This window comes from Aulonocara sp. 'chitande type north' Nkhata Bay, linkage group LG13, assembly GCF_057382095.1.
Source record: "Aulonocara sp. 'chitande type north' Nkhata Bay isolate Kocher_YH1m ecotype deep benthic linkage group LG13, A_spYH_male_GT1.1, whole genome shotgun sequence".
NCBI lineage: Eukaryota > Metazoa > Chordata > Actinopteri > Cichliformes > Cichlidae > Aulonocara > Aulonocara sp. 'chitande type north' Nkhata Bay.
The window spans coordinates 11,735,796-11,751,738 of NC_141356.1; the positions used below are offsets into that span (position 1 = coordinate 11,735,796).

At 45.6% G+C, this 15,943-nt stretch overlaps 1 pseudogene; it reads left to right on the plus strand.

The window, feature by feature from the left end:
• Window positions 1–14,991: 14,991 nt before the first annotated feature.
• LOC147315736 (uncharacterized) lies at window positions 14,992–15,797 on the plus strand (annotated as a pseudogene).
• Window positions 15,798–15,943: the final 146 nt, after the last annotated feature.

Below are 15,943 nucleotides of genomic sequence, written 5' to 3' on the forward strand. Positions count from 1 at the left end.
CAAAAGTGGCCCGCCAAATGGTCCACTCTGACCCACTGGATGGCTTTAGAAAGTGAACTGATTAACTACTTAAACAGTTCAATGAAACTTACTGCTGTTCATTTTGTGGTGATGCCTCATTTCACAGATGTGAACATGGATGGAAAATGAATCTCGACTGAGACCAGTTTGAATGATAAAGATGTTCAGCTGAGAAAAGAAAAACTCTATATTTGAATGTTTTGTACGTTTCCACTGTGATCTGTAAATTGTAATGCACAATGACAGAATATGTTGGGGAAAAGTGAAACATGTCTTTAAACTTATCTCAGGTTTGTAAATGGATCACTCGTTTAAGAAGGATTAACAGCTTCTGCTGTCTGAAAATTTTACCGGACTCGAGATTTCAACTTATAAAATCTTTGCTAAACACGAAAAACACTCTGCCTGTCACTGTTCGGTGTGTAGTGGGGATTTAACTCCCCAAATTTACGTTTGGTGGCATAAATGTGTTTGATCATGTTAAGGTAAGTGATGAAAACTCCTTTTATGTTCTGCAGGAAGAGAAAGGAGAATGCAGTTACAGCAGGTGTCGTGAGATATGTGGGTAAAGGAAACTGTTCCACTGTTGCACAGTGTGAACATGTACTCTGATGCACATGCAGACCCTCTCAGCAGGGCTCTGCCGGCTGCTGTTTCTCTAAGCAGCCTCGACGTCAGCTCCACGCTCGCTGCAGGATGTCCCGCACCATCTGCTGTTTGACTTGGCCCAATCTTTGACACGTGGAAATCTGTGCCGGTCACTGATACTGAATGGTGGGATGGTATCAGGGTGAGGTAATATGCTGCATCCATGACACCTGAGGCTGATATCACTGGGTCACATTTCTTTCACTTCCCAAAAGGTTGATTCTGCTTTTGGTGGGAGAAACGTTTCGTGACTTCTTTATTCTTTACTTGAAAAGGTACAGACCATCTCTGAATCGATTCTGAATCTGGATTCAGGGTTTTAGAGTTCAAAGCAGTAGTGGCACATTAATTTTTGGCACCTCTAATGGACAAATGTGGAAGAAAGTGTGGAATGCCAAGTGTCCAGTTAATGCTAAGCAAGCAGAATAAGGAAGAGAAGAGAAGAAGAGGCGGGCGAACATCGATAGTTTCGATACCAACGCTGGTATTGGTATCGAAATGGTCTTGGCCCAATATGATCGATACTTTCAGTATGCAGCCCGCTGCAATGTGTTCATTACATTTTTGGAAATGAAAAACAATGAAAAGTGTCACGTCTATTTAATTTATAGCCACTAACACATTCGAAAAACAGAGTCGGACTCAAAGTGCCTTAAAACTCGTTTTTGTGAAAAGGAAAAATGACCTTAGTGGTGATTTAGTGGTAAATAATGTTCACAACTCGCTAACTGATGATTCATCCTATAAATCATGACACACTGCTCTGCCCCTATATAAGGTACTTTAAACGTGTTGGTATTGACAATCTGACACTGTATTTACTTGGTATCAAAACATTTCTTGAACTGCATAGATACAGATTGTAAATTAGATGAACTGTAAACCTCGAAATGAAAAATGCAACAAAAATACTCCAACAGCAACAACAGTTCTGTGAATGAAATTAGCCGGTGAGTCGTGATCACAGGTGTCAGTTAGTGAAAATGCAGTTAATGAGGCACATCTTCAAACCCAGCTTTAAATATTGCATTTGTTTTGCTTTGCTCCGAAACATAATGGCACAAAACGTAAATATGCACTAAAACAGGGGATGAGAAACAAACTCGGTTTAATGTCTGCAGTTGATATTGATCCTTAATGAGCTGAGAGCAATAAACTCCCCTCACCTCAATAAAAAATTATTTTGTTTACAGAAATGTTCACGTGTCTGTCACATCACCCGACCTGAGCGTTTCCAATCCATTTGCCAAACCGATGCAGTGAGTCCAAAGAAGCACAATATTTACCTCATTGTTTCCTCACTGAAGCTGTGTGTGCTGCATCCTGCACAAATCAGCACCTGGAAGCCAGTGGAAAACCTCGAACAGGTAAAAGAACTCGATGAGATCCGCAGAGAGAGAAGAACAGCAGGTATAAATCTTTTGAACTGTTTTTATAATAAGCTGGCAACAAACATTATAGAAGTCCATATTTTCATGTCTACAGATACACCACAGGCCTCACCGTCCATTCACGTATGATCCGATATTAAAATACATACACAATAAAAAGGCGTTCTCCTTTGAGAATAACCGTGAAATAACAGCAAACAGGTAAATTCAAATATGTCAAATAATCTCATTTTGTCAGACACTGCCTGCTTTTCTCCATTAGCTGGACTTTGCTGGTTGTGCCTTGATGGATGGCAATACTGACCAACAACAGGATAATGACCACAATAATGACACACAAAGACTCACAGAGTCTGTGGCCATGCCTCATGCTTTGTGTTTTAGACTAAGCTGCTGGTTGGTTATATTGAGCCATTTAAATCACATAGGTCTGGAGACTAGTTGGCAACCCCTGACAATCTCTTGTTGCTAGAGAAAAATGTGTGTTCTAGCTGAGTAGTTAAGATCAGTCAGTGACCCCTTGTAACCACTGGTCACCAGTTAGCAAGTAAATGTGGGAGGTTGCTGGAAGCAGATAGCATCAATGTGGTCACAACGACCACGGCAGACCCGATGGATAAACATGCTTTTCAGCATCTTCTATCAACACTCACACACAGCTGCAGCTAACACACTGCCAGCTCAACACAACAACAACATTGTTAACCAAATCTCCAAACTTAAGCAGGCGAGGCGTGATTGCAGATGCCGCGCAGGTGTGTCAATCGCACTGCAGCAGCATCGTCAACCATGCCCCGCTGCAGGGGTACTTAGTGCTGGACTAATAACCTCCGTGGTGTCCTGGTCACCTGTAGCTTGGGTGTTTGTCTGCAAACACTTGCTAACTGCTAACCTTGCTCCAGGCTTTGAAATGCTAGTCTTTGCTCTGTGTTCCTCCCCTCCCTGAGCCTGGTTCTGCCGCATGTTTCTTCCTGTTGAAAGGGAGTTTTTCCTTCCCACTGTCGCCAAGTGCTTGCTCAAAGATGGTTGTCTGTTTGTGGGAGTTTTCTCAGTTTTATTTTGTATTCTTTATGTTACAATATAAAATTCCTTGAAGCGACTAAGTAAATAAAACTGAATTGAACTGAATTCAAACTAGAAACGGATATTCTTCACCTTCAGAGTAAAAGTTGCAGTGTGCTGGTTATGGCACTACGACCTTCACTTTAAAAGTGATTGCTCATCATAAGCAGTTTGCATCGCACCTCTTCAAGTTTCACTGCAGCTCAGAGAGTAAATGGAAAGTGTTTGCACACAAATCTGCATCTTTCATGCAACCTATGGGCACGACAATCATTTAGTGACCAAAGCAGTATTGCAAGCCAGAGGTTGCCAGATGTTGCCAACTGGTCTCTAGTTGAACCTAAACTGCCCGTTTAGGTTCAGGCTTGACTTGATGGTGGTCCTAAACAGAAAGTTACTGGTCACTTTAAACATGATGCATCATCCTTTTTGAATCTCTTTGGTTAAAAAAAAATACATTAAACAAGAAAAGAATCAGCCTCAAAAGCACATTCATCAGTCACACAGAGGCTTTTCAGTCTCATACAGTACCTGGAGTGCACTCTGTGGAGAGTGCTTGAAGGATAATATATTCTTAATAAAAGCAAAGAGTTTGCTTTCCAAGGTTGAACCTTTGGTGTGGCTGTCAGTGAGTCTAACCAGAGCTGCAGGTATACGAGACTCATCGCAGTCTCATTCCAGACGCTGTTTACCTTCAATATCACTGATGTCACTACGTCTTTGTGTCCAGCGCACTGGCAGCGGTCCAGAGCTGAAGGACTCAGAGAAGGATGTCTGCAGAAAGTAGGCTGAATTCAATCTGAGGTATAATTCTATTGAAGTATATCAGTAAGGTTATTCACAGGTGAAGACGAAACTGATGTAATCAGCCTGTTCCTCTCATCACCTTCACATGATATTGTGTTATTCAAAGACAGACTTTGGTGCCTTTTCATCCTCATGTAAAATGCAAGAATCAAAACCACTTTTTCCTTTGTGAAGCTCTTCTCGTTTACTCATTTATAGCCGTGTATCACTAACTATTAAATGTGTTCATCGAGAAGGCTCTAGAGAAAATCATGCAAATCAAAAGTCATTTCAGTATTCATGTGAGACTTTGGGAAGGCGTCAGACAACATGCTATTCTCAAACCACTCTTTAATTCTTGCTTCACCTCCACAGTATCTGTCAGTGCTGCATGACAAACTATAAGTGAAGTGATGTCATGATGCTGTAAAAACCCCGAGTGTTAACAACGCCCTGCTCTGCGTCATTGTTACGACTCCCTTTCCATTTTTTCACCCAGCCTGTTTGTTTTCGCCTTGACAGCCTGTAATGAATCTAACAGAGGAAGGAACTGAAACTCATTTGTCCTCCCACAGCGGTTTCGCTGAATTAGAACACAGGTTGTTCTCAGAAACTCTCCTTTTTTACTCAGCGGGGGAAAAATATATTACTTTCTCGCTCTTTGATTATCACTCTCTCCACCTACACAGATAAAAGAACTCACAGAGGAAACAAGTTCACACAGCCACTGCACTGCAGAGGCAGTCGAGTGGCATGCTGGGAGATGTAGGATCTGATTTAAGAAGAAAGAATGAAAAACAATTAAGAATTTCAAGTTATTTGATCAATTTAAGACAAATCCATGTAATCCAAATCACAGCACATTGTCTAAAAATAAAGTTTAGATCATGATTTCCAACTGGCTTAAAAAAATTAAATGCAACTTAACAAAATACAGATTTGGACCTTTATTCACAGCTATGATCGCAGAACGTCCTCTGAAAGTTGAAGCTAAATCCTGGTAAAGAGTCATAATGACTGCTGGGAATACAGAGAAAGACTTTAGGAAGATTTCTCAGGCAGAGGAGCAAACTGTGGGCAGATGAAGCATCGAGTGCACTACACTACACTCTGCCACCTATTTTTCAATATTCACAGTTTGGCAAAACTATCAAGTTCATCTATTTAAGCTTGAGTGAATCCAGTCACTCACACTTGTGACCTGCCCACAGTGTAGTTCCCTTCATGCCTACAGTCAGCTGGGACTGGTTCCCTGCAGCCCTGACACGGAGAAGTGCCTGAGAAAACTGATGGACGACTGAATCGACTCATCAGTAAAATACGCCTGCAAACAAGCCAACTGAATGGACTCTTTAGTCATACTGATATTGTGATGCAGATCTACAACATATGAAAAAACGGCTTAAAACTTGTTGGCAGCTTTAAGTTTATTTTGAGCTGCACACACAATCTGCCGAGATGTGTGGAAATGCAAAACACACACACTTTGTTCAAATGCAGCAGGATGGTTGTGAATACAGACACTCTGACTGCGACTATAAATGTACAGAGAGGTGATCGGGGCAGAGAGGAGACACCCGGGAGACACAGCTGAACTAAATCACAATGCAGGGAAGTAAAACTGAAACACAGCTTCACAGACTTCTCCGAAAGTTGATTCTGTTCATCTGTTCGTAGCGTTTTCAGTGGGAGAAACGTTTCATCATCATCCAGGTGAAGTCTTCAGTCTCAGCTGACTGCAGGTTTCCCCAATCTTATAAACAGTACATTTGCACAGTGACTCAAACCAGCCCACTGAAGGAACAGTGGGCTGGGAGGTCAGTTCCTCCCGTCATCATCCTGACGTGATCGTCATCGCCAAAGCTACGCTTCGTCCATGGATTGAGAAAACTTTCCATGTACCCCTGTTTGTCACCTTGCCTGGTCTTTTAGCTGACCTGCGTCATCAGTAAGTGGGGAAATTTGATTGTTTTCCTCTTGTTTTTATGCTTCTCTGGAATTGAGCACACAAAATTCCCTGGGTGGAGTGCCCACTCCGGGTCAGGGACAAGTTCCTGCCCCAAGTGGAGGACTTTAAGTATCTCAGGGTCTTGTTCACGAGTGATGGGAGAAGGGAGCGGGAGATCGACAGACAGATTGGTGCTGTGGCTGCAGTGATGCGGAAATGGGCTTCCTCTGAAGGTTGGCTGGCCTCTCCCTTACGGATAGGATGAGAAGTTCGACCTTTCGGGAGAGGCTCAGAGTAGAGCCGCTGGCTCACCCCCTTGGCGCTTCCTGGGCGAGGTTTTCCGGGCATGTCCCACCGGGAGGAGGCTGGATGCATGGATGGATGGATGGATGGATGGATGGATGAATGGAATTGAGCACACAAAACTTCCAGCATCATCCCCTGAGCCGATGCAGATTCATGACTGAACTTTCCTCCACCTTCTCCTTTAGCCCGCTCTAACCTTATTTTCTTCTGTTTGCTAGTTTGTGCTGGTTGCTGGCGGTTGTGTTTTCCATTTTCACAGCACACTTTCAGTCTTGACACTTTGTTTGAGCTGACAGCTCTCGTGCTGGGGCCACGCCTCCAAGTGCAACAGCTCGTTAATGTCTGACAACATTTGCAGATTTACATTTGTGCAGGTATTCGTCTTAGAAATTGTTGTTCGTTAAATTGCTCAGTTGGTCTGTTTTTGCTTGCTCTTTTTCAGATGCTACCTCCTCCCTGCCTCTTTGGGAGCTTATAAGGAGGCTTCCTTCCAAGATGACGCTCTCTCCTTTTCATGGCACCGATATTTGTTTTCTTACTCTTTTCCAGCTTTGCTTGTTTTGCAGCTATCTCTAATTTACGGCACACGTTGGTTATAGGTTAGCAGCTCGTTTTCTTTTGTTATCCCTTTTTGTGCATCTGTCTTCTTTGTTGTGTCCTGAATAAACCGGGTGTAACAAGGCGTTTCCATAGGTGTTTTTTTCCTCAACACTGAGTAATTGAGCAGCCGATTTGATAATTTTAGCCGAGGACTGTGTACGATTCCTTTTTCTCGTATAAAATAGTTTCAAAGAACTCTTAATAATCCAAAGATGAACTCTAAGCTGATCATTGGCGACCTGGTGGATGCCCAGAGGTTAAGCACCTGTATTCTTTTCAGTGTTATTAGTATTTGTTAGATACCAAGCATTCGCAGGTTTATACATTCTGTGTCAGCTCAGGTTTTTAGAGTTTCAGCTCGAGTTTGTCCAGCGCAGGTTTTTCATCTGCTCACCATTAATGCTGTTGCCTCCGATTCATCTTTCCTCATAAAGCTGAGGTTGATTACAGTGTTGGTGGGTCAGCAGCATCAATGTGAGTCATAAAAACCACAGGGACCTCTGGCCTACATAACTCTGACCTGAAAAAATAACTGCAAGGGCAAAGAGAAACAGCTGGAAGGGCGTGTGTGAGTGTAACTGCCAGGGAAGAAGAAGAAGAAGCCCTGTTGATGATTTCAGACACATTCATAAGGATGCAGGCCCACTCTGTAACTCTCTGTTTAGATGTTTTCATGAGGCGTGTCTGTGCAATCACACAGATTCCTCTTTCTGTATGATTACAAGTTCAAATGCAGTTCATCAAACTGACTGTTTAGTAAGCAGCACATGGTTCGCGTGACCCTGACTACTGCAGGGCGTGTGTGCTGCCAATGATGAGCAATCAAGAAAGCATTTATGGTGAGGAAAGTCCTTCTAGCAGCAAACCTTGTCGCTTGGCAGGTATTCACTGCCTCTATATAAATGAATGAAAACAACATTAAATTCTTCGACGTAAAAAGCAGTATGAGGAGAATCTGATAACATCATGTAACAAAATAAACATGAAATTAAATTTGAAAAACCCTTCCTCTTATTTCAAAATAAAAAATTAAATCACTTTAATTTAATGCTTTTTTAATGCTGTGAAAATACGGCATTTTTATTTTATTTTGAAATTGGATTGCCTTGGAGTTCTTTAAATATTTAAGCCCATATGTATCCCCTCCAACAAACACCTCAGACATAAGAGCTCCTTTGCAAAAACAATTCAAAACATAAATTCTGATTTTGAACTAAGAAGCATCACTTCCCCTGAAAGGAATCCTCCTGTGAATCTTTGCTGTAAAATTACATAAAATTCAGAGTTTTATTAGAGTAACTGTGTCTCTGCTCATCACTAAGTGACAACATGGAAGAAAAATCCCACTTACCTGCAAGTTTATGATGGAAATGAGTAGAGAGACATGCCTGTCACAACATGGCTACATCTATGAGTGAAAGCTGATATGTTTCCTGTTTCAGGTATTGATTATCTCTCCCACAGATTTCTATCCCTGTTTCTTTGCGTGTCGCGTCTTTCTCTTTTATTATTTCTCTGTCATTGAGTGAAAAGTCAGAATCTGTAGGCAAAAGTAAGACCACCAGGAGCTTTCTGATCTGTGTTTATAGTCGCGAGTAGTCCTAATTGTACTGGTCCGTCTCACATCTGATCAAGCCTTGGTTTAATGCAGGTACACAGTCTATGTGGAGACTGCAGATATGCCAAGAAGTAGTCAAAGCAAACATGTGGTGAGATTATCCAAACCACTGTATTTAAAGGTCACAAGCAAACACGGTAGGTGACTTAAGTCCTGCAATTCTTGTAAAGTAAAGTTTATTTATAAAGGACTTGATAAAGATCTAACAACAATTTAAAGACAATATTAAAAGAGAACGGAAAAAATAACAAAAGAACTAATAAAAGAACGTCTGATTAAACCGAAAGTCTTTAACGGTGAACCGATAGATTTGGAGCTCGTGAGCAAAGACAGCGAGCAGCAGTGTGTTTAACAAGAAGCTGAGATAAGTGTGAGAATTTTAAAATGAATTCTAAAATCGGAGCCAATGCAAAGAGAATAAAACTGGGGTGATGAATTTTGTTTTGCTTGGAGGTGTGACAGAGACCATTTATAATCTGGTAAAAAAGGGCGTTGCAACAATCTAGGCTTGACCATTTCTCTAGTTCAGAGGAGAAGATTAGCTCGCAATTTAGAAATGTGCCTTTTATTAAAAAAAATCACATATGATAGATTTAATGTGTAAAACCTTTAAGTCCACGGAAGAATCAAAGGTTCAAGGAAGAAGCTCCTTCTCTCCATTCAGGCTCTGCTGGGATGTTTGGTCACGTTCAGATCCTAATGCATTTAAACCCAAACAGCTCTCAGTGTCTTTTTAAGACTTTAAAGGGAATTATTGTGCACATTTCCAGCAGAATTTCATAATTTTATTCTTGGACTCCACTCGGGTAGTCCACTCATATTACAGCCAACTAACCAAGCAGTTTTAGTTTCTTATCCTTTAGCCAAATCTCTTTGATGTCATGAAGGTTCTTCATCAAACTGTCAGAAACAGTGGATGCTACACTAGTTATGAGTTATTTATCTCATTTTAACTTCTCCCACCTCTTTGTAATTGTTGGACAAAAACAATGTGAACTGTAATAATCTGACTGACCTCGGTGGTTATTTAGGTTTTGTCTCCAGGAAGTGCTTTTTGCTCTTCTCTGTAACACTGGCTTGGGTTTCAGTGTTGGGGCTAAGATGAGAACATAAGACTTCAGAGGGTTACTGCAGTCTGAAACCTGAACTTTTGGCTCATGCGATTCACTTCTACTTACAGTGATCTCATTTCAAATTTTCACCATGTTTGTTATGGACACCGGCCACTGAAACAGAATATACAGGACAGAAAAGCACTGTAGTTCCACTTTAAATATCCTTCTGAAACAAGCGACGGTGCAGCTGTCCGCCTTCCTGTCACACTCTCATCCTGTAGGATGATCTCAGTTTCTTCATATTTGAGCTTGTAGCTAACACCTGTCTGTTGAGTGTAAATAATTAAAATATTTTTCCACAGAACTCCACTTAAGTGAGGTTTAAATTACTATGTGGTATATTTTCATTACATTAGTACCACGATGTTCCTGCATTTCTGCATTTATAGAAATAAAATAACAATTGAGAGCAAAAGGAAACATTGATGCTCTGAAAGGAAAAAGACCTTTCAAACAGAGCGGCTGTGCAAGCCACTTTGAACCCTACCTGGATTTGTGCAAATAAAGCAATTAAAAGTAGCATATCTACAGTAGTTTTTGGCTAGTCCTTCTTGCAAATTGATATATTTAATCACATAAAGGAGATAAAAAATAAGGCTGATAGATGGTTTTTATATCCTGAAAATGGTTAATTTTAGCTTGTTGCTATGTGGTTGCTAAGCATGTAGAATTGCACTTCTTGAGATGTTTTTGTCCAGAAATTAAACAAATAAGACATCTTTCATAGACGTTCAGTTTAGTTTGCTGTTAGGTGGTTGCCAGGTAACCACATAGCATCATAATACCTCAGTCATTAACTGAAGTTTTGCAGTTGTGGTGAAATAAAAATTATACCACTCTTTTTTGAGGTGTTATAGGTTCATGACTGCTAAAAACAAGGCGATAGCTGGAAAATATCATAAGATTATAATACCTGACACATATGTGAACCTCCCAGGGCCCAGGATGTGCCAAGTTTGGCTGCTCAGCTCCTGATCATGTAGGAGGAATTTTGGTGTGTTATAGTAAGATAAATAAAGCAGCCTTACAGCTTTAAAAATAGTAGTTTCAGTTGAATTTAGATGTAAATCCAACTGCAGATCTGGCGTACTGTTAAACCAGCAGCAGTGTGGTGAAAGCAAATAGATCTTATTAAAAAAGGGCCATTGTTCATTTCCATATTAATGCTGTATTTTTAATCAGAGTGACAGAGCACCACCGCATGTGGGTAACAGAGTTGCAGGTTCCGAGGTCTGCTCGACTTCCTTGTCATGCTTGCAAATGAAAATGTGTTTGTGAAAAGCATTTGAGTCCAGAAATAAGCTGAGCACTCGCTGAATCTGTCACGGCCTGGGGGTTCAGCTGGTCGCTGATCAGCTGTCTCCCCCTCTTTTTCTCCAGTCCTCTCTCTCTCTCTCTTCTCCGCTTTCTCGCCAGGGCTGAACTCATTATGGGTTCACGCCCTTGGCCCACGCCCTCGGAGGAAGAAACACCTGTGCCTTATCAGTGTGGTATTTAAGAGGGGAAGCAACGGCTGTTCTTCGCTGGATCGTTGCGAGAATCGCATTCCCTGGACTGTTCCCCGGGTGTGCGAGTGGATTCGTGTCTGGATTGTGTGGAGTAAGACGAGCGTGTTCCCCTGGATTTTCCCCGGAGCCCTGCCCCCTTCACCTTTTGTACATAGCACTGCCTCGCACCCCCTTGTAAATAGCACTGCCTCATATCTGTGTATATACTCTCTCTTTGGACATTGTTCTACAATAAATTTCCTTGTGTGCATCATCCCCGGAGTCCAACGCGTGAGTCCACCCCGTACGCCGTGACAGTAACGATCCAGCCACACCATGGACTCAGCGGACTCAGCCACCCAGCAGCCGGTCATCTCCACGGAGGCTATCTTGGACCGCCACGAACAAATGTTACTGCACATTAATCAGCAGCTGACAGCGCTAACTCAAGCCATCGCTCAACAGATACCGCTGGTAAGCCCGCCCACTACATCTCCGCCCGTTGTTCCACGGTTACCGGCTCACGAGCCCTCTGTGCCCGGGACCTCCGCTCCTCCACCGCCGGCCCATGCGGAGCCTCCAGAGCGGTCGCTGCCCGTACCGGAACCATTCTCTGGTGAGTTCCGCAAGACTGCGGGTTTTTTAACGCAAGTGACATTACAGTTCAACCAGCTACGGCGGACTTATGAGACGGATGCAGCTAAGATTGCTTTTTTTGTTCAGTTGCTACGTGGTCAAGCATTAAATTGGGCGCAGGCTGTATTAAGAACGGATCCTGAAATAACCTATGCCGATTTTCTCGCTAAGTTTAAGAATGTCTTTGAGAGAGGCACCGGGGCCGAAGCAGCGGCTCACCGACTGCTTAATTTGAAGCAGGGAAGACGGAGCATGGCCGACTACTCGATTGAGTTTTGGACTCTGGCAGAGGAGACCGGGTGGGGGCAGTCGGCACTGATAAGTACTCTGTTGAATAACCTGTGTGACGAGCTAAAACGGGAGCTGGTTATGAGGGAATTACCTGTTACTCTTCCTGATGTTATGACCCTTTGTGTGAAGGTGGATGACAACATACGAGCGCGACGCGGCACTAGAGACTACAACTCCCAGAAGCCCCTAGGACGAGAGGAGACGGCTTCCGGCGGAGGTACGGCGAGTGGAATGGGAGGATGGGACCGGAACTATGAAGACGAGGGTGAGCAACCCATGCAGATAGGGCGCTCCCGATTAACGCCGGAAGAGCGACAACGGCGTTGGAGGGCTGGTGAGTGCTTCTACTGCGGCCGTAAAGGTCATATGGCCGTTTCCTGTCCATACCAGCCAAAAGACCGCGCCCGCCAGTAGAGGGGAGAGTACGGGTGGGCGAGGTTTCCTGTTCACCATCTCCTCCTCGCTTGATGCTTGCGGCTAAGCTAATGGTTCGTTCGGTTTCTCATCCACTCCACGCACTAATCGATTCAGGCGCAGAGCAGAATTTCATTGACGAGTCCCTTGCTCGGGAATTAAAATTAAACACTGAACCGCTGCCTCACTCACTCCAAGTTACCGCCCTCAGTGGGCAGCGTCTCCCGGATATCACCCATATTACGGAGCCAATATCGTTAACCCTCTCTGGCAACCATTCCGAGACGTTGCAGCTGTTTGTGTTTAAGGCTCCTCTTACACCGCTGGTCTTAGGATTCCCCTGGTTACTTCTACACAACCCGGTCCTGGATTGGCGGAGGGAAAGCATTCTGGGGTGGGGAGAGGAATGTCACATGTCTTGTCTAAAAGCCGCAACTCCACCCGCGAACCCTCTGAGTAACCCCCCACCATCTGAGCCGCCCGATCTCTCGTCTGTACCCTCAGTCTATCACGATCTTGAGCAAGTTTTTTGTAAAGATAGAGCACGTTCTCTTCCCCCTCACCGGCCGTACGACTGCGGAATCGATCTCCTCACAGGCGCCCCACTGCCTACCAGCCGCTTATACAGTCTCTCTCAGCCTGAACGGGATAGCATGGAGACGTACATTAACGAGTCACTCGCCGCAGGTCTGATCCGCCCATCATCCTCCCCTGTTGCGGCCGGGTTCTTTTTTGTTGCTAAGAAGGACAAGAGCCTACGGCCTTGTATTGATTATCGAGGTCTCAATAATATCACCATCAAGAACAAATACCCACTACCACTGCTAACTTCAGCCTATGACCTGCTCCAAGGGGCCACAGTTTTTACTAAGCTAGATCTGCGTAGCGCGTACCATCTGGTTAGGATACGAGAGGGGGACGAATGGAAGACGGCTTTTAACACACACTTGGGCCATTTCGAATACCTCGTCATGCCGTTTGGTTTAACCAATGCCCCAGCCGTGTTCCAGGCCTTTGTCAACGACGTGCTTCGGGACTTTCTTAACCACTTTGTGTTCGTCTACCTCGACGACATACTCATCTTTTCACGCTCCGTCTCTGAACATGAACGCCACGTCCGGCTGGTTTTGCAACGTCTTCTCGAGAACCGTCTCTTTGTGAAGGGCGAGAAGTGTGAATTTCATGTGACCACTGTTTCATTTTTGGGCTACATCATTGAACAAGGTAACCTCAGGCCCGACCCGGCTAAGGTCCAGGCGGTCGTAGATTGGCCCGTCCCGACAGACCGTAAGCAACTCCAAAGTTTCCTGGGCTTTGCTAATTTCTACAGACGCTTCATCCGTGACTACAGTAGGCTGGCTCTCCAACTAACTCGTCTCACGTCTCCTAAGGTTCCCTTCTGCTGGGAGGAGTCAGCACGAAAGGCTTTCAATCTCCTGAAGGATCGGTTCACCTCCGCACCCATCCTGGTTCATCCTGACCTCGGCCTGCAGTTTGTTGTGGAGGTGGATGCCTCGGACACTGGGGTGGGGGCCATTCTATCCCAGGAACAGAAAGGCAAGCTCCATCCCTGTGCCTTCTACTCTCGCCGTCTCTCGTCTGCCGAACAAAATTATGACGTTGGGGACAGGGAACTGTTGGCTATTAAGCTCGCCCTAGAGGAATGGCGTCACTGGCTGGAGGGCGCTGCCCAGCCGTTTGTAGTTTGGACAGACCACAAGAATTTGGAATATATCCGGTCAGCCAAACGGCTTAATGCTCGCCAAGCTAGGTGGGCCCTGTTTTTCACAAGGTTTCAGTTTACCATAACCTACAGGCCGGGTTCCCGCAACACCAAACCCGACGCTCTTTCTCGGCAGTTCGCTGCCTCCAAGGAGACCGCTCGGGACTCTCCCATCATTCCCCCCTCGTGTGTCATTGGGGTCCTGACGTGGGAGGCTGAATCGGCCATTAGGGAGGCCCAACGAACAGAACCGGACCCAAGAACGGGTCCCCCTGGACTACTCTTTGTGCCCTCCGCTGTCCGGTCACAGGTGATACATTGGGCGCACACAGCAAAATTCGCCTGCCACCCGGGGACCCTCCGCACCGTTTCACTCCTTCGGCGCTTCGCTTGGTGGCCCTCCCTCATCAAGGATGTCCGGGAGTACGTAGCGGCCTGTTCAGTCTGTGCTCGGAACAAATGTGTCAATCAACCCCCCTCTGGTCTCCTTCAGCCCTTGCCTACGCCTGGCCGCCCCTGGTCCCACATAGCTGTCGATTTCGTCACAGGCTTGCCACGTTCGTCAGGTAACTCTGTCATTTTGACTATCGTTGACCGTTTTTCTAAAGCGGCTCATTTTGTCGCCCTCTCCAAGCTTCCCACGGCCCTGGAAACCGCCCGGCTCCTGACAAAGCACGTCTTCCGTCTCCATGGCATTCCGGCGGACATAGTCTCGGACAGGGGGTCGTGCGGGTCCTTCTCCGCACGGCTGAGCGGAACAAGCGCCTGGCGGACCGCCGCAGGACCCCGGCGCCTGTTTATGCGCTCGGACAGGAAGTTTGGCTGTCGACCCGATTCGTTCCGCTGTGGGCGGAGTCTAGGAAACTGTCCCCTACCTTTATCGGTCCCTTTGTGATTGACTCTCTGGTGAACCCGGTGTCGGTCCGCCTTAAGCTGCCCCGGACCATGCGGATCCATAATGTCTTTCATGTCTCTCAGGTGAAGCCCTGTCTTTCCAGCCCTCTGTGCCCTCCTTCCGGGCCCCCTCCACCCGCCCGGGTCATTGATGGCCTTCCGGCCTTCTCCGTCTCGCGCATCATGGATGTCAGGCGCAGGGGGCGTGGTTTGCAGTACCTGGTTGATTGGGAGGGCTATGGCATTGAGGAGCGGTCTTGGGTCCCGCGTGCGGCCCTCCTGGACGGGGACATGGTGCGGGCGTTCCATGCCGCTCATCCTGGGAGGCCTGGGGGTCGCCGGGTGGCTCCCGTTGGGGGGGGGGGGGGGGTACTGTCACGGCCTGGGGGTTCAGCTGGTCGCTGATCAGCTGTCTCCCCCTCTTTTTCTCTAGTCCTCTCTCTCTCTCTCTCTTCTCCGCTTTCTCGCCAGGGCTGAACTCATTATGGGTTCACGCCCTTGGCCCACGCCCTCGGAGGAAGAAACACCTGTGCCTTATCAGTGTGGTATTTAAGAGGGGAAGCAATGGCTGTTCTTTGCTGGATCGTTGCGAGAATCGCATTCCCTGGACTGTTCCCCGGGTGTGCGAGTGGATTCGTGTCTGGATTGTGTGGAGTAAGACGAGCGTGTTCCCCTGGATTTTCCCCGGAGCCCTGCCCCCTTCACCTTTTGTACATAGCACTGCCTCGCACCCCCTTGTAAATAGCACTGCCTCATATCTGTGTATATACTCTCTCTTTGGACATTGTTCTACAATAAATTTCCTTGTGTGCATCATCCCCGGAGTCCAGCGCGTGAGTCCACCCCGTACGCCGTGACAGAATCTCTCTGTCGGATCAACAAAGGTTAGTTTAAAAAGGCTTTCCAAATGAGAGGCGGAGCTAAACTTAAAGGGTCACTAGTTAACTCGGTGCTGATACTTGTGTTTGAGCAAAGACCTCTTAGTGATACCCGGTATCAGCTC